This window comes from Mesocricetus auratus, unplaced genomic scaffold (genome assembly GCF_017639785.1).
Source record: "Mesocricetus auratus isolate SY011 unplaced genomic scaffold, BCM_Maur_2.0 Super-Scaffold_100057, whole genome shotgun sequence".
Lineage (NCBI taxonomy): Eukaryota > Metazoa > Chordata > Mammalia > Rodentia > Cricetidae > Mesocricetus > Mesocricetus auratus.
The window spans coordinates 2,517,677-2,531,194 of record NW_024429233.1 but is presented as its reverse complement, the minus strand read 5'-3'; positions in this window follow the sequence as shown (position 1 = coordinate 2,531,194).

Genomic DNA, 13,518 nt, shown 5'->3' with positions numbered 1-13,518 from the left:
ACCTTCTCTGATTAAGTCTGAGACATGCATTAATCTGTCCACATACAAATACAAGTCTGGAGGGTCTTCTGATACTATATAACAGCAGCTATGTTAGCCTCCGGGTCTATGGGCTCCCAATCCATTGGTTCTTCACAGATTTACAGTAACTGGTATGAATAAGAATAGACCCTTATGTGTATCAAGTCTTAAATATAACCAGAAAGTGTTATCACTATAAGGTCTGTGACACTATTACCCCCGTGTGCCTGTCTTTCTTTGTTAGTCACTATTGATTCACAGGTGCAGAGTTGGGTAAGATTATTGCTGACTTCTTTCTGTCTCCAAGCAGTCTACATACCGTTTCCCAAACTATGAAAGCCAACCAGCAAGTTAAATCTGCACATCCTCTGAGCAAAATGTGCAATGACTTCAGCAATAAATTCTTATCAACAAGTTAGTGTGGGGTTCTAATAATAGTGAGGATAATGTTTTTCACAGGGGGCGAGAGGGACAGGGAAAGAAGAAAGTGTAATTTCTTGGATGCTGATAATATCATGTAATCCTTGATATAAGTAATCAGAGATTTGTGTTTGCTTTAACATTCTGTAAGTAGCAAATCTAGTCAAGTATTCTTAATTATGTTTAGTCTGTGTCCCCATAAAAGTTATTTTTAATACATAAGAAAAATTAAACTTGATCACAAATAAATGCTATTTAAGGGAAAGATGCCATAAAATGAAAAAAAGAATGAGAGACTGCATCAAGAAGGGATGAAAAGCAGACAAGAGAAGTGTGAGTCCAGCAGGTACCAGCACAGAGATAGGAATAATTCTGTGAGAAGAAAGCCAAGGAGTACAGTCTTGGTGTCCAATTTCCCAGTTGCACTCAATAAACTTGGCATTGACCATCAACACAGTCAGCAAGGAGCCCTTGGATCTATTCCTTGGGTCATGGACACATGCGGACAGCTCATGACTGAGAACAACTGAAAGAGATTCTCACCTGAGTTCCCTCAATCTGGGTGTTCTTACAACTTGAAAAAGACTACTGAAGTAGCTATAGTGTATGCTGATGGGGCACATCATATGCACATTATGCAAAGCTTCATCAGCTGACCTTTGAAAAGGTCATGATAGAACAGGCTAACGTTCAATGAGACGTTGGAATATCATGCCATGATTGCCTCTTCTGACACCTCAGACTCTATAGCTACTGTTGGGTCTCCAGGCATCTTCTCCAAGCAATCCCACCTTTTAGCTTGGAATGGCAACTTCCCAATAGATGCTACCTTGTATCATCGTGGTGTATCCATGGTGATGTCTGTAAAAAAAAACCTTAGATATTAACAGGCCACCTGCACTCCAAATCACAAATCTGACAGTCTCGCTCCACTACAGTTAATTTCCTTTGTTCCAAAATTCATGGATGTTTAACAGTCAGGCTCATACCAGGTAGAGTGGCTCATACCTGTAATCTCAGCATGTAGAACTTGACAGGAAGAAGGTCATTTCACTCTAACATGTTCTATATTTCTGTCCCAAAGTAAGGGTTAAAACAGAGCATCTAGGAATTCCCTGCCCACTCAGGAATGACAGGCATCTTATATAATGAGTGCCATCTTATCCTACCAAGAATCACTCTGAATCCATTTGTTTGGGATATGTGAAGGGGCATGTGTGATAGACTCTCCCAGACAGGACAAGCTGGCCACAACACAGCTCTTCAGGGGAAGTTACAGAGTTTCCATCTTACAATTTTTTCACTTTCCTCTAGCTTCCTACAGATAATTTCCAAAGGGTACCTTGCTTTGGGAAAGAATGTGATCTGAGGCCCTCTGTGCTGGTGCTGAGGAATTCCACACTCTAAGCAGGAAGTGTGTGCAATTTCTCCAGTGTCTCCACTCCAGCTGTGAGTTCCCCAAGCTCCTGCCATTAGACCACAGCACTTGTTGCCAGCAGGTCATGAACAGTGCCTCTCTTCCCGAATGAGCTGGCACAGCCATGCTGACTGCACTGACTGACCAGAACCAGATCTCTGCCTTGACACTTTCCTATCCAGGTGTTCTCCTGTGGGAATTCATTGTAATGTTCATTGACCAGAATACCACATATTTCTGGTATGTGACAGCCCAGAGTAATAATATTTTAGATTCCCATGCTTTAGTTTCTTCCTGCCAAACAGTGTCTGCCAGCTTTCTCCATGCAACACTGCCTCATGTACAGAATCAAGGATACAGCCTGGAACCTTTCCAACAGGCATGCATCCAGGTCACTTACTATGACCACAATAGACTGGGAACCCTGATGGCTGGAGAAATCAGGCAGTGCCTGCAGGCCTATGCCTCTGTGTCATACTCTGGGCATTAGGCCTATGCCCTGCAACCAGAGACAGTGATGTCGTTCATAGAGATTCAGTCAATGAATGTTCCATCAGGTTTCTCAACTTCTGCTATATCCTATCCCAAGTCTGCTCAAGCCACACCAGACACCACCAGTCTTCAGTGTTTTACAGCCAGGAAGGCAAGGGGAACCATCACAGCTCTATCATTTAGGAGGTGATGCCCACACAGAGGAAGAATGGGAGTCCCAAAAGGATAGCTTTACCTTTGGCTCACCATCCCCATCTTCAGTCTCAATAATGAGAGAAAGTCACCCTGTAGCCCAAAGATTTCAGCCTCTTAAACTCAATTACATGTCACTTATAACAAGTCTCTGAAATACACGGCTGGAAAAAAGTCAGTGTTGAAGAATAGGTGACCTGTCAGGAGGGAGGAATTGGGTGTGGTACTGAGCCTCCTATAAAAACTGAGCTTTCTGGGGACATAGTAGAAAAGACAGAAACTGAAAATAAGACATATGTAAATTTAGGAGAGTTTAGACCAGACAACCTAACAGCAAACTTCCAAGGAAAGCAGAGGCACTGTTCCAAAGAAAAAGGGGGGGCAAAGAAGACCATAGGCCAAGGTAATTCTGTCAACTACCAGTGGTCACTATGCATGCACACACCATACAAACACAAAGGAACACACAAACATCTAAGAAGACATGGCATCACATGGTCACCAGAAACAACTTGAACAGTACTATGTGTCTCCACACAGAGGTGATGCAATTCTCACTCAGGCAGAGCTAACAGGAAGCCCTGCCCCAGGGCTGTAAGGACCTCAGTGCTGAGGTGCACTGCAAGGAGGGGGAGCAGGTCACTCATCTCACTCACCTGGCACGGACTTCGTCCTTCATTCTTTTCAGTGGTGGACATGGAGATGGTCCTAGTATTGACACTTTCAGGCCAGACACTCTGTCTGCGGCAGAGTCCAGACCTTTGCAATGCTTGCATGCAGAATGTCCAGATAATGACACCACGTGCCTTTGGGAACAGCTCATTAACTGCCCCCATCCAAAGTCCTGCAGGATTCCTGAAATGGCCTCGAGCTCCAAGCCTGGAACAAACAGAGAATACCAACATGGATGAGATGACTGCTGACCCATCCATGCCTAGGAAGACCTATGATGAGTGCATTAAAGAAAACCAAGATTCACCACTCCTCCCTTTAGCACAACAGGACATGCAGCAGCCCCTGAACTACTCTGATGATGGAAGCTTGAGGCAGAAGCTAGTTTCTGATACTTCCATCTTGGGAATCACTAGCCTTGGTCTGGGAGACACAGGGACTCTGTGGAGTGTCTTGGTGTCCAGCATTGATTGCAAAGACATGACCACACATGTATCATACATTTACCTCCCCCAGCTCTTAAACACCCTCAATGACCTAGTCAATTGGAAGATCCCCCAGCAACACAATCCAAAGTCATCAGCACCTTCAGGGGTTTTCAGGCCCAGGAAAGCTCCAGCAATGGAATCATCACATACAAAGTAGTGAACAAGAATGACAAGAAAGCCTCTGATCTGCTTCAGGGAGCTCCTCAGAATCCAGTGCCAGGTCCTGTTGCATGGAGAAGAGGCTGTGGGCATTGCTACAGCCATTAAAGGGGCTATTGACAACATGGCCAAGCACATGGATTGCACAGCTCAAAAATTTTCATACAGCAGGCCCATGATCACTAGTGCACAGGGGCAAGATAAGACCAAGAAGACCAGAGACAACAAAACCAAGAAAACTGGAGAACTGAAGCCATCTTGTCCCAGAGTCAAGGTAGAAGACACACTCAGTGTCCGCAAGATCAAGAGGAAGAGTAATCCAAATGAATTCAGCCATGACAGATTTAAAAATCCTCAAACTCACCTTGGCATGCACATGCTGGAGGCCGGGCAGGTCTTTCACCCACTGGGAAAGAAGAGTGACAAGAAAACGGGCATCTCCTTCTCTCAGGCTCTCCTAAATTTCAGGAGAAACCAAGATCCCAGGACTGGCTCAGCCACCCAATTGCTGCTAGATGTGCAATTTGATGGCCCAGGGCCTACTAAAACCCCAGAAAATGCTCAGAGACCAGAGGGCAGTGCTCACAAGGAGTGTCAATTTGATCTGGCCCCACCTGAATAGGGCAAGTTAGTACCTCTGCCTTTCCCAAACCTTGACAAGCCTCAAGCTAGACCTCTTTCTAGAGAGCTTCTCTCAATGACTTCAGGCAAGCCCACCGTATCTTATGCTGTTAGCCCATATTCCCACTCAGCTCTGTCTACCACACTCAAGCCATCCCAACAATCTACTGCCAGCAAATCGTTGATGAGCTCTGACAGAACAGCTGTGCTGACTGCCACCAGTGCCACACAACACAACATAACCACAGCTTCCATTCTTGCACAAAGGTCCTTGGGCCTGCACCTCCAGAGCATCATCCTATACTTCAATCCAGAGGGAGCTTGTATCTGCTGCCAGAAGCAAGGTACCATCACCTCCCAAAACGCGAACCCAATATTTGCTGCAAGACTTCAGCTGCCAACCAATTCCATGGAGGAAAGTCAACATTCCTGGGCCAGGCATCTCACAGCCCATCGCACAGAGCAGAGGCAGGAGAGGGTGGCCATGAAGAGCTGTACTCAACAGGAGGGACAGAATGCTGCCAAGTATCCCTCTTAGGACAAACATCAGGTTTTCCTTAATAGGGAAAAGGATATGGAAATTGCTCGATATTATGGCTATGCAAGGTAAGTTCTGGCCAAGAATTTAGAACATAGTGCTGATCATCAAACACAAACTAGGATATACATACAGACAAATGGGTAAGTCTGATGTTTAAAGGCTCTTGTGAATATATACATATGTAAGGACATATATAGATAAGTAAATTAATGTTCCCTTGTAGAGTTCTTTTTATGTAAACTATCATATCATCTGCAAAAAGTGAAAGTTTGACCTCTTCCTTCCCAATATGTACCCCTTGATCCCATTTTGTTGTCGTTTGGCAATGGCTAAAACTTCAAGTACAATGTTGAAAAGGTATGGAGAGAGTGGACAGCCTTGTTTTCTTCCTGATTGTAGAGGAATTGAATTCAGTTTCTGGCCATTAAGTTTGATGATAGCTGTTGGTTTACTGTATATAGTTTTTATTATGTTTAGGTATGTTCCTGTTATCCCAGATCTCTCCAAGACCTTTATCATGAAGAGGTGTTGGATTTTGTCAAAGGCTTTTTCAGCATCTAGGAGATGATCATGTGACGTTTTGTTTTCAGCTTGCTTATACGGTGGATTACTGTCGCATCTGCTGCGCGGCCTGTGTCCGAGAACGTGCGGAGGGTGTCGGGGATTGACAACACAGAGACTTGTTCAACGATGTAAGGAAAACTTTAAGCAGGCCCCAAAAATGTTCAAGAAAACTTCCTAAGAAAGGCCCCCACCAGAGAAGCTTCTGCTCTCTCTTCTCCCCTGGCTGGTTCTGCTCTGACCCCAGAAACTGATCTGGGCGTGGCAGAAGAGGTGGTTAGTCTTTGGACAAGGTCGAGGTCAGGGTGGTTTCTGCGGGCAGGCCTTTTCCAGGAACTTAATGCCCCCAGGCATTGTATTGTTTTTAGTAAACATTGTCTTACAGCTGCCTACTCCCAGGCAGAAGGGGAAGTGGGTCTCTGCTCAAGGTCTGGTGTTCCCACAATTCACCCCTTTTTATTTTTAAATGAGGCACTCCTGGCTTAGGTCAAGTAGGGTCACCCTTCCTTTCCCGTCCTTGGGGGACCTTGAACCCCTGTCTTAGGCAGGAGGGGTCTTCCCCACAAGTTGCCCGTCGTTGGAGACACCCCAACTTTAAATCATCTGTAACCAACCTTCATGGCTATCGGGATTGCCATGGGCTAGGCTAAGCAATACTTGGTTACGGATCTCTTGCCTCTGGAACAAGGCACGTTTGAGCCTGGCATAAAGCCAGAATGCCTACCGCCATTGCCACCATTCCCAGGACCCCCATTGACATAGCGCCTCTCCATCACCGTACTGGGCCATAACATTCTACCAGCCTTCATCTGTTACAAGGGTAACATGTACGTGATTTACATTCTGTTACAAGGGTAACCCGCATGTGACTTAGATTTACAATTTGATAAAGTTACAATTGTTCCAAGATCTGCTCAGGAAAGCATTTAGAAAGTGCACTTGCACAGATACATTAGGTACAATCATTGATGTTACACATGTAGCATTATGAAAAATATGAACAATAGGCTTGTTGCACTATCCACAGAGCACCAATTTGTTCCTGTGGTGATGCAGTTTGTTGATTCAACGTCAGCTGATTATGCGAATTGAGTCAAAGTCTCCTTTTTGTCGCATTAGGACAAGTTGCACCTCTCTAGAAAAATACACTGGCCTAGTCGTGATTCCAGAAACAGGAACCATCAAGTCTGATATTTCAAGTGACCATGTCCTGTTCAATTACTGAAAAGAGGCTTTTGCCCCTCATCACAGTCCATACGAATGTCCAAATGTTTTAAATGGGTCCTTTTTTCTCTGTTGGCTTCACGATGAAAACTCATGGGTCCGGAAGGTTGATGCAGCAGGTCTGTTGAGAAACTGGAAATCTCGAACCGACTGTTTTCTTTCTTTCTTGGGCTCTAGATTCGATGACATCAAGGTTCAGGAACACTGATTTAGGAGATCTCACTCAAACTAGCTTAGGTAGGCTCCCATGGTCTCAGGTCCAGTTTTTCTCTGCTCCATGCCGAAGCTTTTATTCTTTTCCTACAAGAAAACACAAACATGCCCTCGACTTAGGGTCTTCTCCACTGTTTAGTGCATGGACGTCTCCATTTGACCTGAGCAATGGTTGCTCAAGTTCCATCATGCCAGAATCTGTCTGAAGCTCACTGGCATTCACATTATAAAATTTTTAAATGAGGAGTGTATTATTTGATGAGTCATATGGGGACTGGGGACATTATTCCCCCTTTTTTATTTTCTAAAAAAATTTTTTGAACTGTTGAAGCTGGACCATAATAGTAGAAGGATTTGTTTACCCTCCTTGGTTAACTATCTAGGTAAATTGGGATTACTACTTAGATTATTTGTAGATGCCCATTAAAAAGATATTTCCCAAAAACTTCTGAAAATCACTCAAAGATTGTAAACTATAATGTGTCCAAATAACTTGTGAAAATTATTTGAAGTCTGTGAGCAGTCTTTCCCAATCTAACCTGTAGAGCTCTCACTAGCTGACAAGGCCTCATTTGCATCTTAAATTTTTCTGTAAAAACATTAACAGACTGGCTGGATGTTCCTTTTGTCTATATTTAAAGCAATCTAGGTAGCTTCTTAACTATTTTTGAAGGGATTTAAGTATCCTTTTAATCATATAAGCAGTTCACACTCATGCATTCACAATCACATTTCATACATACCGGTGTGGCCACACCATACATTCAGAACATACATGCATCTTTCAGTCATCCTTTTTCCCTAGGTCATGATTAGTCTGTTGCAATGAAGCTTCCTTAATCGAAATCTATGTAAAAGAACAACTCCAGCCAATCCTTGAACTAAGAGGTTAAAAAGTCCTATATGTTCTTTATCATTCCTCCATTTGAGCTACAGTCATGGGGTACAGCTGTACCTACTCCTTGTAAATCTGTAGATGTGAGGTGGAGAGGCCAAGCTTTTGGCCATAAATTTTTAGAGATGACTCACAAAATAGAACTTAAAGGTAAACAAAACTTTCCATTCTATATACCTTTATCTTTTTCTTTTTCTTTACTTAATACCAGTACCTTTTTACTGTTACAAATTTTTTGTTTCACCCATTTTTTTTAAATCAGGGTTTCTCTGTATTGTTTGAGGCTGTCAGTCCAGCCTGGCCTCGAACTCACAGAGATACGCCTGCCTCTGCCTCCCCAAGTGCTGGGATTAAAGGCGTGTGCCACCACCGCCCAGCTTGTTACCAATTTTTTTTCTGTATTATTTGGAGGCTGTCTTGGAACTTGCTCTGTAAACCAGGCTGGCCTTGAACTCAAGAGATCTGCCTGCCTGTGTCTCCCGAGTACTGGGATTAAAGGCGTGTGCTGCCAAAGCCCGGCTATTCACCCATTTTCAATCCAACTTTCAACCCAGGATGTTCCCTCATAAAGGCGTGTTGGGATTAAAGGCGTATGCCGCTGGTATTAAAGGCGTATGCCGCTGGTATTAAAGGCGTATGCCGCTGGCAATCTCTTGGATTCCCCTACTTTCTGACCCTGGTATCAGGCTTAGGAGGGGGAAACTCAGAATGTCTAGTTTCTGACTTTTTAATCTCATTGGTGGCAGCCGCTCCCAATGTATTATTGGTGTTTTAAAATTTGATGAACAGGGAGCTGGAATGACTAACTGGCATCAACATGGGGGGGGAATCCTCACCAGCGCCCATATTTCCCTTACCTGAGTTTTCAGCAATGGTTGGATCATCTTTATCATGGTGAGCATTCCTAGTATCCGGAGTAGTATTGGGGTCGACATGCCTGATGCACCGTTCGGGGACCCAAATGGGCTTCTCACTTCCTGGAGGGAAAACACAAACAGCCCCTCGGACCCTAGCTAATAGGGGGGTGGGTGGCTGCCATTTTCCTGTAATTAAGTCCTTCCATCTGACCCATCCCAAGGACTGGGAGGGTTTGTTCCAATGTCTCTCCATAGCAGACAAATTATTACGGTCTATGGTCAAAAAATTTAAAATGTAAAGTATGGTGGATAACTGAATATTGGGGGAGGTAACATACTCCCCCTTTTTTATTTTCTTAAAATACTGTTTGAGAGTGGCATGGGTGCGCTCCACAATAGCCTGTCCCGTGGGGTTGTGAGGAATACCAAAAGAATGGACAATGTGATGTTCCCTGCAAAAGGCAGCAAAGCGATTGCTGGCATAGGCAGGGCCATTGTCCGTTTTTAGGGCATCAGGAACGCCCATGTAGGCAAAGGCCTGCAGGCAATGAGAAATAACATCTTTAATTTTCTCTCCTGAGTGAAGAGAGGCAAAAATCAGTTTAGAATACGTATCCACCAAGACATGCATATATTTTAATTTCCCTGCCTGCGGCAGGTGAGTGACATCCATTTGCCAGAGATGGTTGGCCCTGAGGCCCCGGGGATTTACCCCCTCATTGGGAAAATTATGATAAGGGGCACAATCAGGGCACTGAGAGGTAATCTGTGTCGCTATGGATAAGGGGCATCCAGTGTGAAATTTAATGGAGCGGGCATTTAGATGATACCTCTCATGGAGCTGGTGGGCAAGCTGCTCCTGAGTAAATAAGACCCTAGGGCGGGTCAAGGAGTCAGCAATTTGATTGCCCTTGGCAAGGGGCCCTGGAAGGTTAGTATGTGCACGAATAAATCCCACAGAAGCAGGGTGGATGCGCTGCCAAATAAGATGTTGGAGCTGAACTAATAAGGAACGAACCTGGGAGGTTGGAAGAACATATGGAGAAGTTTCTAAAGGTCTAACAATGTTGGCAACATAAACACTATCAGTATATAAATTAAAGGGCTCTCCCTCAAACATTTGGAAAGCCATCAAGCAAGCAAACAACTCAGCGGCTTGTGCTGACATCTGCCCTATGGGTACCCTCTTCCGTACCTGAGAAGAAACCACCACCGCGAAACCCTTGGAGGAGCCGTCTGTAAAGACTGAGCGAGCTCCAACTAGAGGGTTCTCCTTTAAAATCTTGGGAAAGATCACAGGGTGTTGTTTGAAAAAAGACATCAAGGGGCTGTTGGTATATTGGTTATCAAACTGAGCGCCTGTAGATGTAATAAACAGGGTCCACCCATCATGGAAGATCTGTAGATGTTCCACCTCCTCCTTACCATAAGGAAGGATAATTTTATCAGGACTCTTTCCAAAGGTTTGAATGCTAAACTTGTGCGCCTTCCACAACAATTGTAAAATGAGATCATAGTAAGGGGTCACTACCTTCTTAGGGGAGGCTGACAAATGTACCCAATAAATAGGACCAGTCTGCCAAAACACGGCAGTGGGTGAAAAGCTAGATGACAGTACAACCAGAACAAGGGGCTGCCCATAATCTATACGCCGAAGGTGGGCTTGCTCTATACTTCTTAACAACAATTGTAGGGCTTCCCTGGCCTCTGGGGTAATCTGTCTAGGGGAAGTTGGAGCAGGATCCCCAGGAAGAATATCATAAAGCGCTTTAAGAGCCCCTGTTTTAATAGAAAGAGAAGGATGAAACCATTGCACCTCTCCCAAAAATCTCTGCCAATCATGAAGTGTTTTTAAATTTGAACAATCGATCTGGAGTCTTTGTGGCCGGAGGCCAGTTTGTTGAATTTGATGACCCAAATAAGTATAAGGGGGTCTCTTTTGGATCTTTTCCGGAGCCAATATAAATCCTCGGGCCTCCAGAAGCTCCTGTAGCTCTGCAAAGGCTATGTAACATTGTCTTTCTTTGGCCGCGGCCAAAAGAATATCATCCATGTAGTGGATAATGTAAAGGTCAGGGAACTTACGTCTGAGGGGATCTAAACAGGCAGCTACATAAATCTGGCATGTAGTTGGACTATTAGCCATCCCTTGGGGGAGCGCCACCCATTGGAAGCGAAGGGCAGGCTCCCTAAAGTTAATCGAAGGAAGGCTAAACGCTAACCGAGGACTATCTTGAGAATGCAAGGGAATAGAAAAGAAGCAATCCTTCAAATCAATAATAATCAAATGCCAGTCTTTAGGAATGGCCACAGGCACGGGCAAGCCAGGCTGCAGAGCCCCCATAGGCTGCATGGTCGCATTCACGGCCCTCAAGTCTTGTAGTAACCTCCATTTCCCTGAAGATTTTTTTATTACAAATATAGGGGTATTCCAAGGGGATGTGGAAGGAACCAAATGACCTGCCTCCAATTGTTCTTGAACTAGCTGGTGAGCCACCCTTAGTTTCTCCGCTGGTAAGGGTGAAAGACCCCAAGAGGGATACTTTCACGGAAGGGAGACCCGAACCCAAGGAACAACGAGACCACGAGCTTGGATGCAACAGCAAGAGGCTTTATTGATAATACACGGGTACCCGGGGCATCTCAGTCTCGGGAACTGAGAGCCCCGAGCTGGGGACTCAGGGGTTCTTTTATAGCAAAAAGCGCAGTACAGAAGCGAGAAGCCTAGTAACAGGACCCTGATTGGGTAATTTAAATGAGGCTGGGGCTCAGAACGAGGGCAATTGAGGTTTTGCTTGGAACTCAAGTCTCGGCCTTGGCCCTATCTGAGGAACAATAGGTCTCTGTGCTTGCCCAATCTTGCTGGCCTGGCCATCTGGTCGCAGCAGATACCCAGCAGCCTGTATCCTTGGGCAGAGCTCCCTTCTGATAGCAATGACTATTCAATTGTGGGGGAAACAGAATTTTCCATAAGCCTCAGCTGCCTGTTTAGACTGGGCCAGGGTCTTTCATTCCCCCATTGCTCTTGTAACTGAATGGAATCTTTCATTCAAGGGTTTCTGCTATCTCGAAATCCCTTTGCTTTAGCTGCTGGTACTGTTGGGTTAAGACCAGGGATTGTAACCTTTCTTTTATGAACTGGGTCAGTCTGTTTAAGATGTATGGCCCAAACATCAGAACCAAAAGTATAATGATCAGGGGTCCCAATCTTCCCCCACCAGATCACATAGATCAAAATATAGGGTGGGGAAGGTGTCTGTCAGAGCCCCAAGTTGGGAACTCAGGTTTGCAGTATATCCCGTCCCCAGATTGGTTATCACCCAAGTAATATTGAATACTTGGTGAGGACTTTCCTCAATAAGGGGAAAGGTAAGCATGAAGCATAAGAAGGCAATCAAACAACTCGGGAGAGTCTTATCTCTAGAGGATTTTGAGTGCGTTGGGCCTTTCATCCTGGGTCTGAATCCTCAGGGGAGGCAGCTTTCACATGCGAGGCATGTATCCAAGCAGCAATCCTGTCCACTTTGAGAGTAGTAGGGGTGGTCAACAGGACCGTGTATGGTCCCTTCCAGCGGGGTTCAAGGTTCTTAGCCTGGTGACGTCAGACCCAAACGCTGTCTCCCACGTGATAGGAGTGGGGGACAATAGGGCGTCTCCTCTGGTCTCGGTGGGCTTGGGCCAGGGGCTTCCAGACTTCCTCCTGGACCAGCTGGAGTGCCTGCAGTTGAGCTTGAAGAGAGGAGGAATTGGCATAGTCAGAAATATCTTGGTCAAAGAACTGAACAAAGGGAATGGTGGTTCCATGTAAAATCTCAAAAGGGGTGAGGCCATGGGGGCCCAGTGTATTCCGGGCACGATAGAGGGCAAGGGGGAGCAAGAGGACCCAGTCTTTAGTGCCAGCTGCAAGCGATAATTTAGTTAGAGTCTCCTCAATGGTTCTATTCATTTGCTCTACCTGTCCTGAGCTTTGGGGTCAGTAAGCACAATGCAATTTCCAATTCATCCCCAACAAGGTGGCCACAGACTGACTTACCTGAGAAACAAAGGCAGGCCCGTTGTCTGTCCCCAATACCTGTGGCATTCCGTAACGGGGGAAGATTTCTTCAAGAAGTTTCTTGGTGACCACCTTTGTCGTCTCGTGCTTGGTGGAGTAGGCTTCAGTCCATCCCGAGAAGGTGTCAACAAAAACCAGGAGGTCTGTGAAATCTATTTCCCAGTGCACCCCAGGCCGGTGCCCCCGAGCTCTGGTCCCCATGGGTAGCTTTAACCTGGTCGCATTTACGCGGGCGCAGGCGTCACATCGCTCAGTCACTTGTTTTAGTGTTTCTTCCATTTCCAACAGGTGGCAGGTATTTTCTTCCCGGGCTAATAGTTCTTGCATTTTCCTGGAGCTCAAATGAGTGAGTTTGTGTAGGCTGCTAATCAGACTACAGCTGCTTGAAGGAGGTGACTGCTGTTTCCCATGGCCAGGGAAGCCTCCCGGGCGGCCCGGTCTGCCCTCCGATTTCCCCGGGCGACTGGGTTGTCGCCTCTCTGATGCCCTGGGCAATGTATGATGCTGAGGGCAGTTGGCAGGTGCAGAGCTCCCTAGAGGGCCAGGATTTTCTTTTTGTTCTTAAGGTCTCTGCCCTCTGAGGTCAATAGCCCCCTTTGCCTATAAATTTCACCATGGATGTGAGCCTTGGCAAAGGCATAACGGCTGTCTGTGTAGACAGTAAGTCTCTTACCTTCCACCAGCTGTGTTA